This window comes from Tachypleus tridentatus, chromosome 1 (genome assembly GCF_004210375.1).
Source record: "Tachypleus tridentatus isolate NWPU-2018 chromosome 1, ASM421037v1, whole genome shotgun sequence".
Lineage (NCBI taxonomy): Eukaryota > Metazoa > Arthropoda > Merostomata > Xiphosura > Limulidae > Tachypleus > Tachypleus tridentatus.
In genome coordinates this window covers 95,134,285-95,158,557 of record NC_134825.1, presented here as the reverse complement: position 1 = coordinate 95,158,557, position 24,273 = coordinate 95,134,285, and the positions used below count along the sequence as shown (strand labels likewise).

At 34.6% G+C, this 24,273-nt stretch overlaps 1 protein-coding gene across 9 annotated transcripts in view; it reads left to right on the top strand.

The window, feature by feature from the left end:
• Positions 1-24,273, top strand: part of LOC143256026 (uncharacterized) — a 216,379-nt gene that overhangs the window by 120,180 nt on the left and 71,926 nt on the right. For 2 of the 9 annotated variants that reach the window (XM_076512663.1, XM_076512623.1), the window contains exon 2: positions 15,723-16,020. The exons of 3 other annotated variants lie outside the window; for them this stretch is intronic. The gene's annotated coding sequence lies outside the window, so the exon portion shown is untranslated. Of the gene's footprint in view, positions 1-1,388; positions 1,484-15,722; positions 16,021-24,273 lie in introns of all 9 variants that reach the window. 4 more of the 9 variants (XM_076512674.1, XM_076512617.1, XM_076512644.1 and 1 more) reach the window with 2 other exon arrangements.

Below are 24,273 nucleotides of genomic sequence, written 5' to 3'. Positions count from 1 at the left end.
ATAAGGTAAAACACTTGGCGAGAATAGAATATGTAAAACATGTTATAATGCGTATGATTCTTAATGCAATATTTAAACAAAATGTTCACGTTATATCATTATATTTATAAAACGTGCATTAACTATGGAGAAAGGTTCACGTTGTAATATTTTATTCATTATGCATAGTAATATATCTAATAATTTAGAAAATATCAGTGTCCTCTATAGCTCAACAAAAAATCCATCTTCACTTACAAATTATTTTAAACGTCTTTATCAAGCATAAATCGTATGCATTTAGGTTATTTTCATCCTGTCGATTTCACTCAGTTTTTTGCGCGTGATCTTCTGTAATAGTTAAAATGTTTATTACAGTTCCACCAAAGTAAGGGCACGTGCCACGCGTCACATGCAGACTTACCTCTGTCATTCACGCTAACAAACTCGATGTTTTGTAAGATGCAATATGTGTCGTTTAAAACTTTTTTTCATGTAAAGCTCTATTTGTTTGTTTTTGAATTTCGCACAAAGCTACACGAGGGCTATCTGCGCTAGACATCCCTAATTTAGCAGTGTAAGACTAGAGGGAAGGCAGCTAGTCATCACCACCCATCGCCAACTCTTGGGCTACTCTTTTACCAACTAAGAGAGTGATTGACCGTAAATTTATAACGCTCCACGGTTGAAAGGGCGAGCATGTTTGGAGCTACGAGTGTTAGAACTCGAGACCCCCGGATTACGACTCGAACGCCTTAACATACCTGGCCATGCCGGGCCCTGTAAAGGTCTGTCACAATTCACCCACGATAAGATATTAAGAAATGATCAATACATTTCTTTCCTCATTCTTTAGAAATAAGAGCGCCAAGTTTAGTAGTCTAAGTTACTGATTGCAAGTTCCAACGATAATTCAAATGCAATTGGCATTCGACTTGTAATCTCATTGTCGCATGTTCAAATCCCCATCAATCCCAAACATGATCGCCCTTTCAGCTGTGGAAGTGTTATAAATTTACGGTCAATCCCACTCTTAGTTGGTCAAATAGTACCCCAAGAATTGGCGATGGGTGGTTGTGACTAGCTGCCTTCCCTCTAGTCTTACTCTGCTAAATTAAAGATGGCTAGCGCAGATAGCCCTCGTGTAGCTTTGCGCGAAAATTCAAAACAGACAAATCAAATGCAGTCAATTCAAAATGCATTTAGTCAGTACAATCTAGCATTTGATTTCTGTGGAATAATAATATATCTTACTAAACGTTCACGCGATGGAAAAGTAAACAAAAATTCTAGTGTTTGGAAATGAACTATCATTTCTTACTATTTTTTAGTGAATTTTGTAGTTGTAAATGAAGTATGATAAGTTCAAGTGTTTTAAAGTTATGCACATAAACTTAATTTTTCTACAGCAGATATCTGTTGATGTCTTAAGAAACATATATTGAGAAGTGACACCACTACAACTAGTTTTGGTTTTTGTTGTGATCCATGTCATAGCTTCCAGGTAAGCGTTTTATTTTACAGAGATTACTATGAAAAGATTCGTACGTTTTGTTTATTACAAAAGATACGAACTATATTTGGGTCGATTGTTCTGTAAAAGTATAAGGGACCAATACGTCTAACATTAATGACAAAAATCACATAAACTGCAATTTTTTTCACATTCTTGTAAATTTATTCATTTTAGGTTTCAGATCAGAGATGTGTATCCAAAATTACCAAAGTAGGAGGAATGTCGAAAATTAATACCTGCAAATTATGTGATTTTTATCACAAATGTTAAAAGTATTGATTTTTCTGATGCTTCGCTACCTTTCGGCATTTAAACCGAAAAATTATAAAAAATATAAAATTATAAGATATTACTGGTGTTTAATTTCTCTCGGATCTCTATGAAACCGAGAATTATAGTAAATACTGGAGTAATGGTATCACAATCAGTGTTCGTGAAATCTGAAATCTCCTCAGATAGAACACAAGAAATGAAAGCTCTTACTAACTGATGTAGATTACTCTGTACCGGTTAATGTAAGGTTGTTTACTTGAATCTTCTGGCTACCTCAGCATTTTAATTTTAACAGCGCGTTAATCAAACAGCTTACTTTTATTTATTTTACTTACAGACATGTAATATTTTTGTTTTTTTTATGTAATGTATTTAGCTAATTACGCATAGTTTTCCTTCTTACCTACGTGTAAATCATCAAATGTTAGAATGGTTCTGTGGATACAAATATTTTTCTCAGTTTATATACTTATTTGACTTGCTAATAACATTATATAATGTTTTCCTTTCATTATGGAGAAATGTCGTCCCCCGCTGGTACAGCGGTAAGTCTACGGATTTACAACGCTAAAATCAGGGGTTCGATTCCCCTCGGTGGGTTCAACAGATAGCCCGATGTGACTTTGCTATAAGAAAACCTACCCACATGGAGAAATGTTGTAATTAGCAGTTTATTCGATATTGCAGAATTTGTGATTACATACAATATTGGTCCGGCATGGCCAGGTGGTTAAGACACTCGACTCGTAATCTGAAGGTTGCGAGTTCGAATCCCCGTCACACTAAACATGCTCGGCTTTTCAGCCGTGGGGACGTGATAAGTGACGGTTAATTCCACCATTCGTTGATAAAAGAATAGCCCTTCCCTTTAATCTTACAATGGTAAATTAGGGACGGCTAGCGCAGATAGCTCTCGTGTAGCTTTGTGCGAAAATTCAGAACAAACAAACATAAAATAATTTGTTACAAATTTATAATCTTTATTTATGAAACTTGGGCATAACAGTTTTTAACAACATTATTTATTGAAAAATTATGAAATGTTGAAATTTCTTCTTTATTTCTTTAGCAGTATCTTCCACCTTAATTGCAAGATTTTAGATGAATGGTAACTTAAGTGTTGAAATTTTGGTCTTAAGCAGCCACCGTGACCTAAGTTTAAATTCTAATTATACATTTCGCATGTACAATGTTGTGAATAGACATATTCTATGTATTTTGTTTAATCAGAAAATGAGTGGTTTTACATTAGTTTAATTGTTAAGCGGAAAGGTGCGCAATGAGCTATCTGTGTCTTTCCCATCACGGATATCGAAACTAGTCGTAATCCTATATACTCAACGCTGAACTGCGAGGAGATATTATGGAGATTCAAGCACACTGTGTATCAACATTTGCTATTTTGAAATGTGGTTCACCAATTGCGCCAAGTTACGTTGCATATAAAATAAAACAGTACAAACATATTAATACAGAATTACAACTTGTGATTGTCTTAGTTATAATAACATGTACTTGGAGTAGCAGCAGCTATAGAAGGTAAGAATTATTGGAATAAAACGCTGTAGAACAATCGATGGCGTGTGTATAAATGGCGTAAGATAATAGTTACTCCAAGGCTCCACCAAAAACTATGATAATAGTTACTCCAAGGCTCCATCAAAAACTATGATAATAGTTACTCCAAGGCTCCACCAAAAACTATGCATGTTTTATATGAAAGTGAAGACAATGTATAATAAAAAATTAAACTATAAAATAATATATTAGTAATAAAAAAATAGCTGCAATCCCTTTTCTCATCTCCACATTCAGTATTTATTGAGCAAGCTTTCAACTCTTCAGTTGGCACAGCAGAATGTCTGCGTACTTACAACGGTAGAATCCGGGTTTCGACAGCTGTGGTGTAGCTTTGTGCATAATTACAAATGAATCTTTTGTTGAATCCGTACTCGGGATAGCTGATACATTTAAAAACTTTAGAGAATGCATTTGTGAAATGTGTTTTATATAAATAATACATCGTATATTGTTAGAGTAATAATGAGATTATGTATAATACGGAAATATAACAGTTGGAAAACATTAATTATAATCTGTTCCACCAATACTGTGTATTTATAAATATTGAATATGATGACAAAAATTTCAATTATTAATTCACCAATACTATAAACTTAAAACTGAAGATTTGGCAAAGCTTTAAGAATGACATCTTCCCAACTTTTTCAAGTGAAATCTGTAGGAGAAGAATACTTAAATATCCACCTCTGAAATCTTGTCTAAGTTGCTGATTGTTGACAGTAGTTCCTTATCATCCAGTTTTAAAATGTTTATACAGCGTGCATGACTTTTTTCTTTTCTTTTTGCCGCGGCATAATGGCTCATACAATAAGTTTTTAAGAACATACTTTTAGCTCATAGCTCTGTCATCGTTTGACTGATATGAGATCTATTACAGTTTGGGCTCAGGAAATCAAACCTTTTCGATTGATGTATTTAACCACGCCCAAGGTCTCATAGATTAATTTACTTTAATTCTGTCTAAAATAATTTCAGTTTGAGGGCAGGCTGATAAAGGTTCTAATGAGTAATAATTGAATTGGGTATGCGCGCTCCTCACGCTTGGTTTGGCTTGTTTTGTATTTCGCGCAAAGCTACACGAGGGCTATCTGCGCTAACCGTCCATAATTTAGTAGTCTAAGAATAGATGGAAGGTAGCTAATCATCACCACCCACCGCCAACTCTTGAACTACGTTTTTTGCCAACGAATAGTGGGATTGACCGTAAACTTATAACGCTCCCACGGCTGAAAGGGCGAGCATGTGTGGTGTGTCGAGGATTCGGACCCGCGACCCTCGGATTACAAGTCGAACGTCTTAACCACCTGGCCATGCCGGGTCTCCACCATTGGTATTGTTGACATTCAAAAATAAAAGGAAATAATTTCAATTCCCGCGGCTTATAAGGATTTCCTCCTGTTTGACTGTCACAATGATAGATACAAATGAATAACAACCAATTTCGCTATTGAAAATTATAAAGACTTGGCTAAGAAGTTCAACAGGGCAAGAAAAACTGTAAGGGCTAAACATTCTGTCCATCAAATAGGAACGAGCTGGAAAAATTCCACTTCAGAGGTGTTATGACATTGTTACCGAGAAAGAGGCATGCAGTAAAATCTCAAATAATGGAAACTAAACACCAGTGGATTGTAATCGCTTAAAATACTCGTATATTTTACTGTCGGGAAATATTATTTGATGTTAAATGATTTCATGGAAAACAGAGAAGAGGTATTCGGAATAAAAAGGAAAATGAATTACTGTTGATACTCATATGATATCGTAGAAAAATAGATTGACAGTAGAGAAGTCCAGAGAAAGATCTTGCTCTAGGATATTTCAGAATCCTGCGATGCCACAGAGAAAATGCGACACAAGTTATAAAAACGTTTCATAAAACAGCAATAAAGAGAAAACAATATTACACGGATATACGGTAAATTATATCCTAAAGTTGTATAATAAAGGTAATTAGCTTATAACTCTCTGTATTAGGAGAAAACAAATATTTTCTAGAGTTCTGGCCTGATATTGGAAATTTGTAACAGATACTTTCAACACTTATATCGTTCTTAACTAGCACGAAGACAGAAACATATAATATTAGTACTTGAGTAGAGTTAATCAGTCGCCTTAAACGTGGAGTTCACTAAATGCCTGCACCATACGTAGATGGACAGATAACATTGGACCAGAAAACAGGAGATGTATTATAATTACTTGCAAATTATTGTTAACTTCGTGAAATTTACTTAATGCATAATATTTATAGTGGAATTATAAAATAATATGAAACAAGCGCGCTGTAAATACCAGCTTCTAATAAGCTTAATCCTTATGAAATACAAAACTCTTCTCACTTTTGCAGTATATAGCTGTTAGAGTATTACAAACCAATATACTGCTAACGCAATACTTGAAAATAAAATAATAAACGTTTTTTAACTAAAAAGAGCAAAACATTGACTGTATAGATATGTATTTATTCATCTAGAATAATTAAAGGGTGTATCTTGTTAATCTGTTTATGTGACCGCCAAAGCTCCAAGAGGAAGGAACCTAGAAACCTAAAATTTTGCGCCCATACTAAGTGGACTCTGAGGGTGTAAACCTGGGTATTATTACTGATCCATATGCGTGCGCAGGCGCACCTTATTAAGGAGGCAAACTAGTGATAAAACACATAAAAATAAGTCGTTTATCAGAGTGCAAATAGAAATAACAAACAGAAAGACACGCACATGCGCACGTGTCTGTATGACTGCCATAGCTTCAAGAGGAAGGAGCCGAGAAACCTGAAATCTGCACCCAAACTAACTGGATTCTGCAGGTGTACACCTGAATATTATTACTCATTCACTTGTGTGCACATCTTTTCCATGAGGCAAGCTAGCAAAAAAAAACATAGAAAATTAGGGATTCCTCATATAACAACTTCTAATATATATATATAGAAACGCCAGTGCGTTTTGGTAACAATGTGTTCGAAAAGTAGCTTTTATGTTATGTTACTTATCGGCAAAAGTATATAGGGTATACCTTTATGCTAAAATTGGTCCAAAATATACACATTATTAACCTAATAATCTCAGCGAAAGCAGGTACTTTTACTAGTTGTATATATAACTATTAATAACTTGTATACTTTTTTTTTATTCTTGTGTAAAGCTACACAATGGGAAGGCAACTAGCCAACAGCACAAACCCTAACTTTTCGGCTGCTCTTTCTATGCTGAATATTGAGATATGACCGCCACTATTTGATTCACTATTGTAGTGCATTCATGACCACAAAGTGTGGAGCACGTTTCTACTGCAACAGAACATGAACCATGAATCATCAGATTCACAGTCCAGGAGTATCAACTACGAGACTAGGTCATTCTCAGCCATATATCTCTACACTTTATTACGAAAAGTATTGCTAGTATTTGGTATATTCAACTTGTACGGCATTTTGAACGACACAAGGACTAAACCGCCAGTTCAGAGAACGCAAGATTCAGACATGGACATTCTTAATTTAGAATTTCTGACCAGAGGGGAAAGCAATCAATAGCACCCACTTTCTACATGACAGCTCTTACTTTATAGCGGGATTGATTGATACTTCCATAGTTCTTCCACTGCCGAAAAGTTCAGAGCGTATTTAAAGGTATATCGCGGCTCAAAGCTTCGATCTTTCATTTTCAGACGAACACACTAATTACTAGGCCACATAACACTTAATTTGACGTTGTAAATTTCATTTATTTTTGAACGAATTATTTTTTCTTCGTGTATTATTAATATATATTAATTTTCTATATTAAGAAGATTTTTTTTAGTTAAGCGCAGTTTTTTAGTTAGTTTCTAACGTTATAAACCTTCATCATACCTCTGATCCACTGGAGGTTAAGTTTTATGTAGTGTGTTACAAAAACATCCTAAAGAAATAAATTAATTCACAACTGGAAATAAGTCGTGTACGTTGCCTTTTACACATGCGAACATTTTTGGAGACTTGGTTAAAAAGATTACTTTTCAGGTTAAATATTAAAACTATTAATTTCAATAACCATAGTTGTTTTTTTTCATAGTTCTTAAGGAAGTTCTTCGATAAGCCTGTAATTCACTAAATACTTTATATTTATCATAGTTGTTTTTAAATTGTTTTGTTCGTGGACCCCTCGCTTTTTTATTTTTATGTTGGAGGACTACAGTGGGATCTGTATTCTATACTGTCTCTTCCTTTCCATAAACATAGAACCTTTTCACAAACCAACACCTAAACCAATCCTGCTGAACACATGCTATAATAGACGAAACACATATTTATAAATAATGGAGTGGTTATACGCCTCAGTAAAGAATGGCTAGTTATCGGGATCTCAGCTCTTTTCATAACCTCAATACAGTATGGTTGCATTAGCTTCAATTTCAAGAGCATCGAGAATTACACTTCAACAACTTAATTATTTGGATACAACAGCTTCACAAAGATATTAAGAAATGTTAATGGGATTTAAAAGCTCCATCCTCACGCTGACCTGGGTAGTAAACAGGTTTAAACAAATGGTTTAACACTAAATATGGCGACATTTACGCATATCAAAAGTAAAGTGTTTATACAAACGACTATAAAAATTATCATTCATCGGAGGCACCATATTTTCAGTACCTGTCAAAGTACTAAACATCTGTTACACATTATTGATTTTTAAAACTGGTATGGGCCCGCCAAACATGCTTGCCCTTCCAGCCGTGGGGGCATTATTCGGTGTCAATCAGTCCCACTATTCTTCGGTAATAAAGTAACCCAACATTAAGCGGTGAGTGATGTTGACTAGCTGCCTTCCTTCTAGTCTTTCAGTGCTATATTAGGCGCGACTTGTGCAGATAGCCTTTGTGAAGTCTGCCGGAAGTTCTAAACAGTTTAAAGCCAAAAATAGTACGATGAGATAGTGTTAATAATAGCTGCATACACATCAATGTGCTTGAACATTTGTTTAGTTAATATATTTAATTTTCGAATATTCCGTAATATAAATATCATACATTGGCTTGTTGGTCAAAAATCAAATTAGCAACTTATTCACGTTTCTGTCAGTTTAAGGCATAAAAATGAGTTCCTTTCCACCAGAAATTTTACTACACAAAATTTGCAGCTTCTACATTCATAACGTAAGTTTCAATACAATTGTAATAAGACGTATATTAGGCGTAGAATAATAGTAACAATAGTATATTATTTATACCTTATACGAGATATTTACTGCATATAATTGTTTATTTAGTTGGAACCTAGTTATTTCTTTTAACTGTATTTGCCCATGCTCTTCACCCTTTTGGAACTCTGAGAAATTTGAAGAGTTGAAGTTTTCAAAGTAGATTATAAATCTTGATATAAAACAGCCAACATCGCAACAAATTTCGGGCGTGATGACATTAATATGATAGACAACCAAATAACAGGTAACAGGAAGATGTTTTAGTCGCTCTTCTGGTATAAGTAGTAATGATGTTAGTGGCATAGTCGCCTGTATTAGATTGTTTTGTAACGTACGTATTTGATCTCTGAATCATATTTTAGAAATAACCATTTTTGTTAAAGTTGAAAAGAGTGATAACACGATTGTACAAAGAAATAGAATGACACTAATGTATGTAACATATTTAATGTAAAAAAAGACTCAAATAAATGGTTTTAATAATTCGTAATCAAACTGTTCTTATGTTCATCATAAATCTTGTTGTATACCGTGACGCCACTGTTCACTGACAGTAAGAAATCGGCTTTAGCAATCTGACTGTACTTTTGTGATTTTCCTTTTTATATCTATTTTATGGGAAAATGCGTGAACCACTCAGCATATTCTTATTAAGCACCACATTATTGGCTTGTGTAGGATTCACTTCCTTATCATGTTTTATTGTCATGCCAAGATGACGTAGTTTGGTATTAAGTAAAAATAGTCCTCTGTTTATTATTGTGAAGGTACCATATTAAAACCGACAGTATTTTACGCGTTTCGTACCATATCAAAACCAATAATCTTTAACTGGTATGGCATCATATTAAAACTGATAAACTTTTACTGCTTTGGCACTCTGTTGAACCTCTTCCATGTTATACTTTTGTGACAGACTTTTTCTGGTTTGGCACTTGTAATTGATTCATTGATGTATGTTTATTTTAATATTGACGTTTCTTTTAGTTAAATATATGTTCAGAAATGCATGTGACTTATTGTTAAACGTGTATTGCAAACGTCCCGCCGGTTTTCTAAATTTGTAGAAGATTCTCAAGCGTAAGAATCAACAATGTAGTATGTGTGTATGCAAAATACTACAGATAGCCAGTATTATTACCAACTCAAGTTTCGAGATCCTCGCAACACGCGGAGAGACAGTAAAAGATTGTCGGTGTGCATATGGTACCAAACCAGTAAAACATTTTCGCTTTCAGTATGGTACTGAGCCAGTGAAAGCTTATTGGTTTTAATATGATACCAAGCCAGTAAATGTTTGTAGGAAATGTAAAAACACGAGAGTTTTAATATGAAACCAAACCAGTAAAAGGTTGTAGGAAGTGTATAATACAAGACAATTTTAATAAGGTATATTATGTATTATAATTTATCTCTGATGAGTCTCCGATTTATTATATTACTTATTACAATTTCAAATAGCCTGAAATGTTAACTCGGGAGCTAATTGAATGTTAATGTGTATCGAATTTATGATATTTTCCAACAAGATTAATATATACAATTTTCTTTCTTAACACAAATATATTTGAATATACAAACAACAATACAAATTCTGATAACGGTTATTACAGATAGTAATTTCAGTACAAAAGTTTTACAAACTTACAAACAATACCGAGTCTTCTATCTAGTCGGGAACTAAAAATTTTTCAACTGTTCACGAGAAGCGAATTAATTCTACGTTAATACACATGCACAATTCACTTGACGGGTGGGCTAGCTGGCTGCTTCACTGAGCACACGTAATTCTTTCACCTATGCAAATACCTAATGCTCTCGTAGAAATACTAACGTCGGAAGTTAATTCTCTAAGTTAAATGGTTTTTAATGTTCGAAAGAAACAAAAGTTTATTGTCAAATATCTGTAGTTTTTCAATTAGTAAGCATTTATAAAAGTTATATCTTTCGAGGCTTCTAGTATACTCACTATAGCAAACCAACAATGTATCACTGTCTCTCTTAATTACGGAATTCAAATTAGATTTAGAGTTTTTATGGTCCTGTCATTCAGACCTATTAGTTTGTTATGGTTTCTAACAATATTATCTTACCTTAATGGACGTAGTGTGTATGTTAGTATTTATGTGTGTAATCAAAACTTCACCATCTTTTGAATTGATCCACAAACAAACATCCATAAAAATTTCATATTTGGGGTTTTCAAAGTTCTGACAATTAGAAATATAACTGTGATGTGAGCAACAACCATTGCATTATAATATAACACAATTTTAAATAAAAACACCCTCCTCACAACAACACAACTTTCACTAGGGCTATTACATGCGGGCTTGATTATATTTTTATAGATGTAATTTTTTAATGTAGTGCTCAAAAACCAGAGTTCTGAAAAAAGAAACTGTCATATTTCAATAACTGGTACCGCGTTTAATATATAAAAGTATTTCAGTTTATATCATTAAAATTTATGAAAATTTTGAGCTCTGTACATTGAATCATTTTGATGCTTTGAGTATGATTAAAGAGCATTTTCTCGTGCTATACTTCCTAGAAGAAAAAACAGTGCCCTTTGTTTATAGAAAAATGTTCAGTTTTTTCCAAGAAGTGTGAATACTACGATTAATAATCACTAGCACAAACAGCCGTTCGTGGGGTCACGTTTCTGTTTATTAAACAGAAGTGAAACTGATTTATTAGAGTTTTAAATACCGAAATATGGTAACAGTGAAACCAGCAGGTCTTATATTAGTAATAAAATTCACACTAGGCTGTATATTTTTAAATAATTATAGATTTTAAAGGAATAGCATATTTTACAGGATTTTTTAGACCTTTGATTTGTTCATATGCGCTTTCAAAGAAGAATCATGTCTCATTTGTGTGAGAAACTGAAATTTATTATGACATGAAGAGTCGAAATTACTTATATGTAAGCTATCCAGATCCCGTTAGCGTTGTTCTGAGAACGGTCTGTGAAATAAATGTTATCATAAATAGATTCTTGAACATGAAACGTGAGTGTGTGTTAGACTTAATATTCCAAAAGACACAAGGTTAATCCAAGTAACTTCTTCCAAAAGGTCTATTCGTGAGTCTGCTAAATATTTCGTTTGCAATATTTATTCAAGTCTTTAGATTTCTGTAGAAATAATGACGGCAACTGTAGTTAACGAAGTAACAACCCCAATAAATCCTGACTTGTATGCTCATGGCGGTTGAACTTAAATTCTTAATCATTTTTCGTATATGCACTGCACAATATCGCTTACTCAATATAACCCTTCAGTAAATGTTATGTGCATGAGTTGGTGTACATTTTATATTTGTTTGTGTCGCTTTTGTTATTATGTAAACGAGGGTGTTTATTTTATAAGTATAAACAACCAAATTCGTACACTGAGAGAAAATATTCCAAAAATATGTTAGACAAAGACATAAAATGGTATCTTGTGATTAGGAGTTCAAGGAACGTATGACTTACTAACAACGTTTCTTCTCTTTCGAATGATTTCAGTAATTCTGTGAGAGTTTACGTCAAAGATAAACAATAAGAAACAAGCATAAATTACTCATAGTGCGCTCTAAAACAAAGAGGGGTCTGTTGATCTATAGATGTCACTCAAAACAATCTATAATACGTAGACGAGTGTGTGTTTGAGATATAAAAGCGTTTGTGCCATCTTGGTTAAAGATGCATTCATTCAAGTTGAAAGCAAGTTAGCGAAATTTCAAATAGGATATAGGTTTTTATTAGGTAAGGTTGTGGATTCCAAACTTTCTCACTGCATGAACATTAAAATATTTGTAAAGATTGTATATACAACCTGTAGTTGTTTCTTAATATAGCTTCTTCAAAAAGCTTTGAGGTGAAATTTGTGAGGTTCACTTATTTTACAATGAAGTAAAAAGGTAACGAGATGAAGATCAAATCTTATTTTTATTTATTTATTGTTTTCTGCGAATGAGCAGTTGGTTATCAGTGAGCAATGTGTATTTTAGCGAATACGGATTTTATCAAAATAAAAAGATATTGAAGAAGAAAAATATCTTTAAATTTGTGTCGACTTTGTTAAAAGTTGTATCAGTGATTTTAAACAAAAAAAAATTGAAATACTTTTATAAGTTACAAATTAAGTATATATATAATTCTGAAAATTGGATGAGAATTTTTTAATATTCATTTCGTGTAATTAAAAGCAACTACTTTTTGTTTATAATTAGTTTTTCAGTTATAACTAAAAGTTCATATCATACTATAATTTTACTCACTCATTAGTATCACATCTGTTAAATTATTTCTTATTATGTTTTAACAGTATTTCGTTGTTTCTCGTAATTGTGTGAACTTTGTCAGTTTAATCAATTTTTCATCAGCTTAACTTCTTATACTCCATTCAGCTTTAGAGCTCTTCGCTTTCGTTTTTAGAGTCTTAATTTTAACGTTAGAGTCTATAAGCACAGTAAGCTACAATCTACGGGTAGGTATGTTAATTTCTCCTATGTAACACAGTCTACGTTTAGTTATTTAATTTTCTCCTATGCTGTATAGTATACGTTTAGTTATTTAATCTTATCCCAGGTAGCACAGTCTACGTTTAGGTATGTAATATTTCCCAACTGCCTAGTCTCGCAAGAACTATGTAGCTGTACCGTTTGATGTGACTGTTACGCATAATGGCAAGTTTTCAAGTGAATATCGAAATTGAACACATATGTTTATCACTGCAAAAATCCCAGAAATGTATTTGAAAGTAAACGAACGTGTTCGGCACAGCAAATTTCAATGTGCACGCCGAAAAATGGTTGTTTGGCGTTTATTGGTGCAGATAGCCCAGTTGCTTTGCGCCAAAAAAATAAAAGTAAAATTGTTAAAATATGTAAAAGGGAATCGTGTTAAGACAAAAAAGCCCGATTTTCGAATTAAATAGAATTTATAAAGTCAATGGCCATTCAAAATTTAAAAAAACAACAACTGAGGTGGACAGTGCCACCATTGCCAATGACAGTATCCGACATCAAGAGTGAACCCATGGTAAAAACATGGTGCCGTCGCTCACGGTCGCAACGATGGCACGAGAGTAAAATGTGGGCTGTTGAGAGTTGAGTATTATATAGACCACACATTGGTGCATCAGTCCCAGGTTAAAGAAAACGATGAGTTAAAAATTGTGACCAATGCATAGCCTAGTTAGGACAACTTGTTCCTTCGATCCTTACGGAAGAAAGACGGACAAGAGCAACAGAAGGTTTGATCTGAAAAAGCTTGTTATCATGTTGCTCACTTTGAGTCAGCTGGCAACTGGCGCAGAGCCGAGCTATGAAAACAGACCGTAGTCCATGTATGGGACAGGCACGATCGTGATAGCACCAGAGTAGACGAACTTAGCTTCGATGTCAGCGAGCTCGTTCCCGCGAATACCAACGTGGCTCGGAATCCAGAAGAGCTGGATAGAAAAGTATGATAAAGAGAAATGGGCCAGTCGTTCTTAATATTCACGAGAAGTAACATAGAGCTTGAGAAATGCTTCCCTGATTGACGTTTCAAGTCGATTCAGGTGGTCCACAGTGGAGTACTATCCTTAGAGCCCACACTGAGTGGGCGAGAGGAATCTGTTTGATTCGATGAACTAAAGAAGACGAAAATTAACCATCCTCTCTAAGATCTTAAAGATAGACATCGTGAAAACAATTAAATGGTAGTATGAAGAAATCTTTGAATCAGTTCCAGGCTTAGAAAAAGAGAGGAGAATAGTCTGGTGCCAAACATCAGGAAAAACATTCTGTTACCAGATGCAGTTAAAAACAACCGGAATAATAGCAACAGAGGCAGGAGAAAGATGGCACAGCATCTTGTAGTAAATATGATCAGGTCTGACTGATGTACTGCCAGACTGATGAGGAGGAAACTTGAGTTCTGTCAGTATAAAGGAGTAGTTATAGTCATAGAAACGATCTGCCCAAAAAAAAGTGCTAGGTGATTCATCTCCCATCTCTTGGCATCAACAATTTCCTGGCCATCAGAAAGCAAGATTAATAGTGGTCGAAAGTATATTGCTGACTAATCTTCTGAATCTTGTCCCATGTGACTTTGGAACTGTTGCAGAAGAGATGATAGTTGTGAACATAATCTAAGATTCCTTCTGGTTTTGATGTTTTACCTGCCAAGCATGTGCATAGGTTTTCTGAAAAGCAATGTAGGCTGAAAGTGTGGGATACTTACGAAAGGTATTAGCACCAACCCAGAGGAAATTATGTCCATTAAAATCCCTAAGGATTAAAAAGGGAGATGGCAACTGTTCGATGAGAGCATTAAGGTCTGATTAATCATAGATCTCTCCAAGAAACAGATAGAGAGAACAAACAATGATAGTATAAACCAAGTAAACATGGATGGCAACGCCATCCAAGGGTGTAACGAATGGCAAAGACAGTGCGGGCACATTCTGATCGACCAGCAGTGTCACCTCTTCATGTACTCATTTATCACACAACTTGTCTTTTCTGTACAAAGAAAACTGCATCTGCAGGTTCCAGAAACATTTCCTGTAAGGAAAGACATGCAGGGTGATAAGAATCAGCTAAATCCTTAATGTCATCTATATTAGAATGAAAACCTCGACAATTCCATTGTATCAATGTGGCCATTTTTATTTAGATGTAGAACTGGGTGGAGAACATTTCGATTCACGACAACATTGTTTTTCTTTAATAGAAGGAGATATTTCGACCCCCATAGATTCTGACCTGGATCGAGTGGGCAGGAGGGCTATCATGAATGAGGTCGAGAACGAATACTCGTTCAACATCTTGGGGCAAAAGAAGTGGACCCGAGCAGTTACTGGAAGGATTGGTGGGTACAGATTTTTACTTGTCTACTTTCTTAACTACAGAGAGCAAAACACTCTTCACATAATTGGAGAACAACTTTGTTGGAGGCACAGAAAGATCTGTCTGCACTCCCACTGCAGAAACAGAAAACTGCATCTTCAGGTTCCAGAAACATTTCCTGTAAGGAAAGACATGCAGACTGATAAGAATCAGCTAAATCCTTAATGTCATCTATATTAGAATGAAAACCTCGACAATTCCATTGTATCAATGTGGCCCTTTTTATTTAGATGTAGAACTGGGTGGAGAACATTTCGATTCACGACAACGTTGTTTTTCTTTAATAGAAGGAGATATTTCGACCCCCATAGATTCTGACCTGGATCGAGTGGGCAGGAGGTTCTATCATGAATGAGGTCGAGAACGAATACTCGTTCAACATCTTGGGGCAAAAGAAGTGGACCCGAACAGTTACTGGAAGGATTGGTGGGTACAGAGATTTACTTGTCTACTTTCTTAACTACAGAGAGCAAAACACTCTTCACATAATTGGAGAACAACTTTGTTGGAGGCACAGAAAGATCTGTCTGCACTCCCACTGCAGAAACAGAATGGAGCAGGGGACAGCAACCTTCGAGTCTCAGGGTAAGAAATATTGTTTACAGTTTTTTAAACTTTGCAGCTCTTTCTCTTCCACCCATTTAGGGCAAGATCGAAAGTAGGTGGTGTGTAAACCACTACAGTTAACACAATGTTGTTTCAATTCGTACTCCTAGGCGTTGTGGTCTTTACCACCACAACGAGCATAGTTAAAGATCCACGACAAAATGTCTTTGTACGTCGGAAACGCCTTGGTTGGATAAATCAGCGAAGATCTCCAACTCGAGAATATTCTTTAAATCCCTCTCAACTATAAGGCCTCTAGTAGAATTCAAACGTGCATGGGGAGTAACCTCAATAGGTATATCGCCCATAGCTTTCGACTTCATGATGTGTTTGGTTTGTAGTGAAGATGTTTCTACAAAGATATCTCCTGAGTGCAGCTTTCTTATTGACTTGGGGGAGCCAGCAAGCCCCTCTAATTCCTTGTGAATGAAAAAGGGGAACATCTACCCTAAAGATTTCTCAGACAATAAATGCAGTATGAGAAATCGAGGTGTTTAGTTCAACTTCTATGGTGATTGTATAAAAGAGTTGTCCATACGTGGCCGTTTTTCGATAATATATTTTTGTTTTTTATTTTGATGTTCATAAATAGGGGGGTATCCATAATAAATTAAGAACATTACAGTGCTCACTCTACCACCCACCCCGGATCCCTATAAGGGGAAGTACTGCAATGCCAAACAAGGACATTACAGCAATGTCAGGATTTCTATAACACTGTAACCAAACACTAGCATCAGACATTATGTCCACAACACCTGTTGAGAACGTCAATACTAGTATTTGTTTGACCCTGAGAGGGGGTTTATTTCAAGACCACCCGACTACAGGAATTCAAGGCCAAAGTGGTGTGTTAGGGTTGGACCTCGCAACGCCAGGATTCTCTTCTCCCCTTCACGGGTCGCCACGCACAACAAACACGTGAGTGGATCTTCAGATTCCAAAGGTGGTAAACTGAAAGTACGGAACCATCTCTTAGAGATCCTTTCACCACGTACAGGAATCCATCTAGAGGGGTAAAAATAGCCGAACATACTGATTTTCTTGATTGCCTTAAAAATAATTTTTACATTCAATGTACCCAACTTTGTATCAAATTTGTTATTAAAATAATGATATATCGATCAGTGTAATAAGATACATATTTGTATTATACCTCGCACAATCCACCGAAAGATATATATATTTCATTCGTGCACACATACATCCAAGTAGCGTATTGTAAAAATTAATATATACTTAATGAATGTATATTATGTGATATCCATAATCAATAACAACTTGTGAGTAAAATATAAAGCATTCGTAACTTATTTGTATGAGATTCAAGTTACTTCTAATTTTGTGTTTGTAAAATAACTTTCATAAACTTCTTTCTTGTGTTGTTCATCAGAAAACTAAAAAGCAAAACAGAAAAGTAAACTTATTTTAATAGGCCATTGATGCTTAAAATACAATTGCAAATTTGTTCTAAGTATATTAAATAATTATGACGTGGGTTTCTAACATGGAAGTTATGTTGATTCATTTTATGTTTTAAATGTTCAACTTGGCCAACGTAACTTTCACCAGGGAAATAATAGTTCCATGTGTATTCCTAACGGTATTAGTATTGGTAATATAACAGATTACAAAGTTTGCAACTTTAGTTACTACAGCGAGTGATACCTTCTCGTCTGTCTTTAGTATTTTGTTTATAAACAGTTTAAATTTTAGATGGCTCTAATAACACTAATACTAGTTACAAGTCTGCTTACACTACTAGATATACAATCAAAGTACTTTATTCGTTAATATTAACTTGTAACGCTGAGGTACATGTATTAATAATTGCTAACCTTCCTAATTGATTATTAGCACATATCTGGGCGCTCAATATGCAGTTGTCAAATGGGTTACGTGGATAATTTCAATTTAATGAAAACGTTTTTAAGTCACTTATTCTTATATTTCTTTTGACCTTATTGTTAGCAATCTGCACAATTCTCTTTCCTAACAGACATGAGATACTGTATTTATTTTGAATTGTCTATGACTGTTACTTCGAAAATCTATATACGCGAGAGAATTGGTCGTTTTATAAAGAAAGAGCTATTGTCAGATATTTCACTCCGTATATCCAAAAAAAATATATAGGTTTGTAAAAACTTTCAACAGTAAATTGATTGTTTACTTAGTGTTTGTTTGTTTTTGAATTTCGTGCAAAGCCACACGAGGGCTGGCTGCGCTAGCCGTCCCTAATTCAACAGTGTAAGACTAGAGAAAAGGCAGCTAGCCATCACCACCCACCAACAACTCTTGGATTACTCTTTTACCAACAAATAGGGGGATTGATCGTAATATTATAACTCCCCTACGGTTGAAAGGGCGAGCATGTTTGGTGTGACGGGGATTCGAACCCGCTACCCTCAGATTAGTCGAGCGCCCTAACCTCTTGGTCATGCCGGGCCGATTACTCAGTCTAAGAACTTTGGATGTCAAGTTTGTAATCTAAGTTATATCATTACAAACGCAGATGGAATTCTTATATTTAAAATCGAAAGATATTTCTCTTGCAGTTCGCCCTCAAGTGGCACAGCGACATGTCTGCGGGCTCACACCGTTAAAAATGGGGTTTCGATACCCGTTGTGTGTAGCTTTGTGCTTAATTTTAAGCTAACAAACTAATAAATAACTCTTACTGTTCTAAAAATGTACCTACATGTATTTAAAATATAAAATATGTTGTGAATATTACGTTGGCCAAATTAAAAATATATAATGAATCAACTAAGTTTTATGTTAGAAACCCAAGGCATTTAAAACATTTTTTACAGTTGTATCTTAAGTATCCTTGATGTATTACGAGAAGCTTACTGTTCTTCGTTTTCCATTTTTATTTTCTAATAATTAACGTAAAAGATTATTCTGTTAAAGCTGTACAAAATCGAAGTAATTTAATTCTTACTCAAATAACTTGTGATCTTTAGTTATGTTATTGCTTATGGATTTTGTATAATATATAATTATTATTTGTATTAATTTCTATTTTATTTTTACTGGGACGTATCTGCTATATAGGTATTTCAATTTTGCTAGAAATATTGTATTTAATGTCTTATGTATTATATTTAATCAGGTTGGCTTAAGAGCAGTGCTAAAGCTGCGAAAGCGCTACCAACCTACCAAAACAAGGAATGTGAATAAAAAGGTACGATACTTCAAATCTGGTACGGTGGATTATAAGAGGTAGTGATGATTAAACAAACGAAGTAATGAAATCATTCAGGTTTGCATTACCTAGCTTAGCCATACGAGTATACTAAATCTTTGCAAGTAATCATTTGAGAAAACGAGATATGCCCAGCTAACTCTGATATCCAAAATCAGGCCGCAAGAACTGTGATCTGTTGTCACTATATAAAAGAGAAAGGCAAAAATTTACAATTACCTCAAGATATATCTAATTATTTGAAACTTTACATTTTTTTATATCAAGTTTGGCCCTAACTGTTGAAGTACAAATATTTTCACAGCTTAACTTACAAAACACGAGAATGTTAAAAATTGTTATTCCAAACGACTCAAACACGATCAAGGAACGGCTTGGCAAAGCGTGATAGTTGGATCGCTCTTTTGACAATCTGAGGGTCGTGGGTTCGAACCTTCGTCACTGAACATGCTCGTTCTTTAGTGCCTAGGGTGTTATTATGTGACGATCTATCTCCCTATTTGTTGGTAAAATAGTAGCCCAAAATTTGTCGATGGGTTATGTTGATTAGCTGTTCTTCCCTCGCTCTAGTCTTATCACTGCTAAATTAGAGATAGTTAGCGTAAATAGCCTTCGAGCTGCTTTGCGCGAAATCCAAATCGGAACAAAATAAACATCGTCAAAATATTTTTAACATTCCATTATGTGATAGCATCTATAATAGATGATTCAACTAATAAAAATATCTTAATAGAGGAATTTTTATGATTAAAATCCCGAAGGCCTTTGTCTGCCTTCACACCACTCACAAATCTTGACATCTAGTGACTTGGTTTCAATTAAGTATGAACTTGCACAAACTTCAACAACTCAGACTTATAATGTATAACTGTATTTGTATTTATGGTAGAGCTTCTGAGGGTAATTACCATTAGTCAGGATTTTGAACTACTGACTAGAGAGAAAGCAGCCAGTCAATAGCATTCTAGAACTCACCACCCGCGCCGCGATTTTGACTCTCTCAATACCGCACCTACAGCTTAAAGATGGCGGAAAGTATATTGTTGTATCGCATGGATGTGGACACGGGTCACCTGCTATGACTTCAGAGCTCTTCTATTGGGCCAACCCGCGCCCAAATATGGAACAAATAGTCTCCGTAAGATACGTTATTCTATGATTGATTGAGTACACGCCCATAATCGGAATAACAACATATATGAGACTTATTTACGTATTTAGTACAATTATTCATACAAGGGTTATTGCTTTAAATGATGTAATCTATTCTATACTAGCTGGATTACTCGTTCCCTGGGCCGCAGTTATGTAAATTCATTATTAATGAAAGTTGTTTTAGGACATGGAAACGTGCTTCCCTTATAAGTAACCGTATCAACCAACACCGTGAAATGAAATACTTAGAAAACTTCACCTCATAGCAATTCTTGGAGTGTTATTTGAAACAATTTCCATCCAGCTAGAGCTGTTTTAAAGTGACTAAGGTAGAAGGGTGATTTTATTTATTTATTTATTTCCCAAATGTTAACAGGGCAGAAAATGTGTTCTTTCTGCTTTATCAGTTTGTTATAAATGATGAAAGGTTGATTACCTAAGTGTTAAAGTATTTTTGTTTCTTTTTTATTACAAAATACAATGACCAAAATAATACTTCAATGAAGACGAATCGCATGATTCAAACCAGTTTAACTAACGACAAATAACACACTTCAGAAATTTCATTTTTCATCATAGACTATACTACTAATCTAGTACCACTAAAGTTTGGAGCAACATTGTTTCTTATTAACAGTATTGTAGCACTTTTTATGTATTTTATGAGCTAACATGACAGAGGTTCTTGTGAATTTAGGAATTCTGTTGTGTAGGTTATGACGTTCTTAATATCAGGAACAGAATCAGAAGACTTAAAGGATTTCTCTTCATCTCGAAGTTTATTCAACAGTTGTACATTGATTTTATACACTGTATCATTCTGTGCGCTAGAACTGATCTTTTACAAAGCCATTTGACATTACAATAATTCAAACTTAAATTTGAGTAAGTTTTTTCCTTAAGTTCTTCAGCAATTTGAACTAATGTTCTGCAGTTTGTCTAGTAGTAACAACTTAGGGTTTTTGCCATCCCCAGTAGCTGAAAGAAAATTAGCAAATAAGCCAGCGATATTTTCGACAGTTAGGTGCACGCTAATGTTTCTTATAAATTTATCTTTTCTACATAATCCCAGATATAAGAAGCCTTCAGACTTGCACTGAGTTCATCTGCGCCCTCTCGTAACAACTGGAAGAGTTTGTCTGAAATCTTCTGAAAGAAACAATGGCAACCCTTCAATTAGTGAATCATTTCATTTTTCCTAAGAAATCTAAATGTTATATCTGAGGCTTTAAGTGTATACTTGTGAGACTTAGTGCATTTATCCTATCCTATACGATTACTTTGCTCTCTTATAAAATTTAGCAATTCCAGATCTTTCACATTGACTCAGTGCTATGAGATAAGTGAAATGGTAATTTTAACAATGAACATGCTACCACTTTCCAATAATATACCTGCAATTCTTGAAGCTAACCACTGCTATAGCAGTGCTTTCTTGTGATCTTCATTTTGCTAGGATGAGATTAGTAAGAAATGTTTTGTCAGCTTCACCAAGAGTATCAAGGAAAATAATGTTATCATTAGGAGTAGTAACCATTTTAAGGGTTCTTTTTATCAGTTGTTAGTTTCTTTCATTTCCTTCAACATGTTCTTGGATTTTACTGCCAGTACATAAAGTTTGTCTCAAATATTCAATTAACAAAGCATTAATCTTTATTCTAGTAGGTGATGGGAGGGCACAATCTTTGAGACGTTTTTCATTAATTGTGTTAAGTTTGTCTTCTAATCCAATAAGGGCTTCATTAAAAATAACATAATTGTATTCTTCGTCAGGAGATTTTCTTTGAATTCTGTACCATATACCTTCAGCCTTGCTCTCCCTATGACTGTAGTAGATTTGACATCGCACATGTAGCCAACATCACAGCAAATACATTTCTAAGGTTTATGGGATGTGTAATAGCTGCTGCTGATTCAAGTGTTTTATTCCATTGTTATTTTCCATCAGTCCCATCAAGTTGAAGGCCTCTCTGAATATCTCATAGTCTTGTCCATATACAGTTCTCAAACATTCAAGAGAGTTTGGGCAACGATTTTCATAAAGCAAAATTCTGACATAAAAACATTCAAATTGATGAAATGAACGGCATATATTCTTCCTATTGTATCGGCCCGGCATGGTCAGGTGGTTAAGACACTCGACTCGTAATCTGAGGGGCGCGAGTTCGAATTCTCGTCACACCAAACATGCTCACTCTTTCAGCCATGGGGGCGTTATAACGTGACGGTCAATCTCACTATTCGTTGGTAAAAGAGTAGTCCAAGACTTGGCGGTGGGTGGTGATGACTAGCTGCCTTCCCTCTAGTCTTACATTGCTGAATTAGGGACGGCTAGCGCAGATAGCCTCGTGTAGCTTTGCGCAAAATTCAAAATAAACAAACCTATTGTATCACAGGATTTTAAACCAGGCTGTTCTTGAACTTCGGTGCTTCCATCCTATCTTTTCCATAATTTTTTTGGTTTATTCCATACATAGTAAGTAGGTACCTTATAGTAAAATAAGGATTTGGCAATATCATCTTCAGTACAAAATTTAAAGAATTCAGTAAGTATAATCCTTGGTGCTTATTCTGATCTTTGATTTGGGTTTCATCCGTGTACCAAACCATCAAGTCATTTTCTAAATGACAATCTAAAATTGTCACAGGTGTGTGATTATCACGAATAGCAAATGTTTTTCTACCAAACATTCTTCTTCATGTGAGACAGTATATCTGCCCATTTTATAACATTCCATTTCATATCTTTGGTTTTCTTCAATGCAAAATATATCTGAAGCTTTGCTAATGTATTTACAAACATACTTGATACTTTTGATTGAATTACATACTTCAACATTAATATGAACGTTTGTGACAGAAGGGGACGTAAGGAAAAAATCCATTGTCGTCTAAAGGTACATTTTTTTTTATATTGGCAGTATGACCATCATCAGCAGGAACATTTTCTTAGGATTACTGAATTTCCTTTTAACAAAGCTTTTAAAGACTCTCGTGGTGTACCTAACAACAAATGTTTGACTTTATGATTTGAGCAACACATTCCTTTTATTTCTCCTTTCCACTTTTAGCTCCACATTCAGCACAAACTTTAGTCATTCTTCCAATCGCTAAAACTGGATCACTTTTATAATGATAATTTGTATTATATGAAAAAGCTGCTAAATGTAAAGATATTTGTCTTTCTGTTCCAAAATTTGCGTCTTTCTCCATCTCTTTCATGTTCATTTTCTTCTAGCATTTCTTTCCAACCCAGATACTCTTTCTTTTTCTTTGTAGTTTTATCTTTTTCTCTTAACACTGTATTTTTTTTGGATAATAAGATATTTTTATTCTGTTTTGAGGTATTTTCAAACAGAGTTTTTAGGAACTAAGGTTCTGAAGTCAATGACTGAATAGAAATCTTTGGGGATGGAGGTAAGGATACAATATTTCTTTTGAACTGTAAGTGGTTGACTTGATGTAAAACTATAACACATGAGGGGAATCTTTCTATTCGGTTGGGAAATTTGAATAGATAGAGTAATTTGACAATTGTAGATAGAAATACGTTGATTTAAACCGTTTCACAGTATTCTGCACATAATTCTAGGTTAAATAGCTTTAAAAAAGAAGGTCCTTGGCCAAAGTTATGAAAAGTTCTTGACATTTTTTACTATTTTACAGTATACTGTCTCGAACATTGCTTTAAAAAACCTGAATGTGACTTAAAATTCGCTAATTTATAAACTAAAATGATTCAAGACTTTAGCAAAAGAACCAAACTGATCTTCTTTGAAACCCAAGGAAGTTTCATAGTTTGGTTAACATCCATCCTTAGCTGCGTACGTGACGAAATAATTGTAAAAAAAAAGAAAAAAGACACC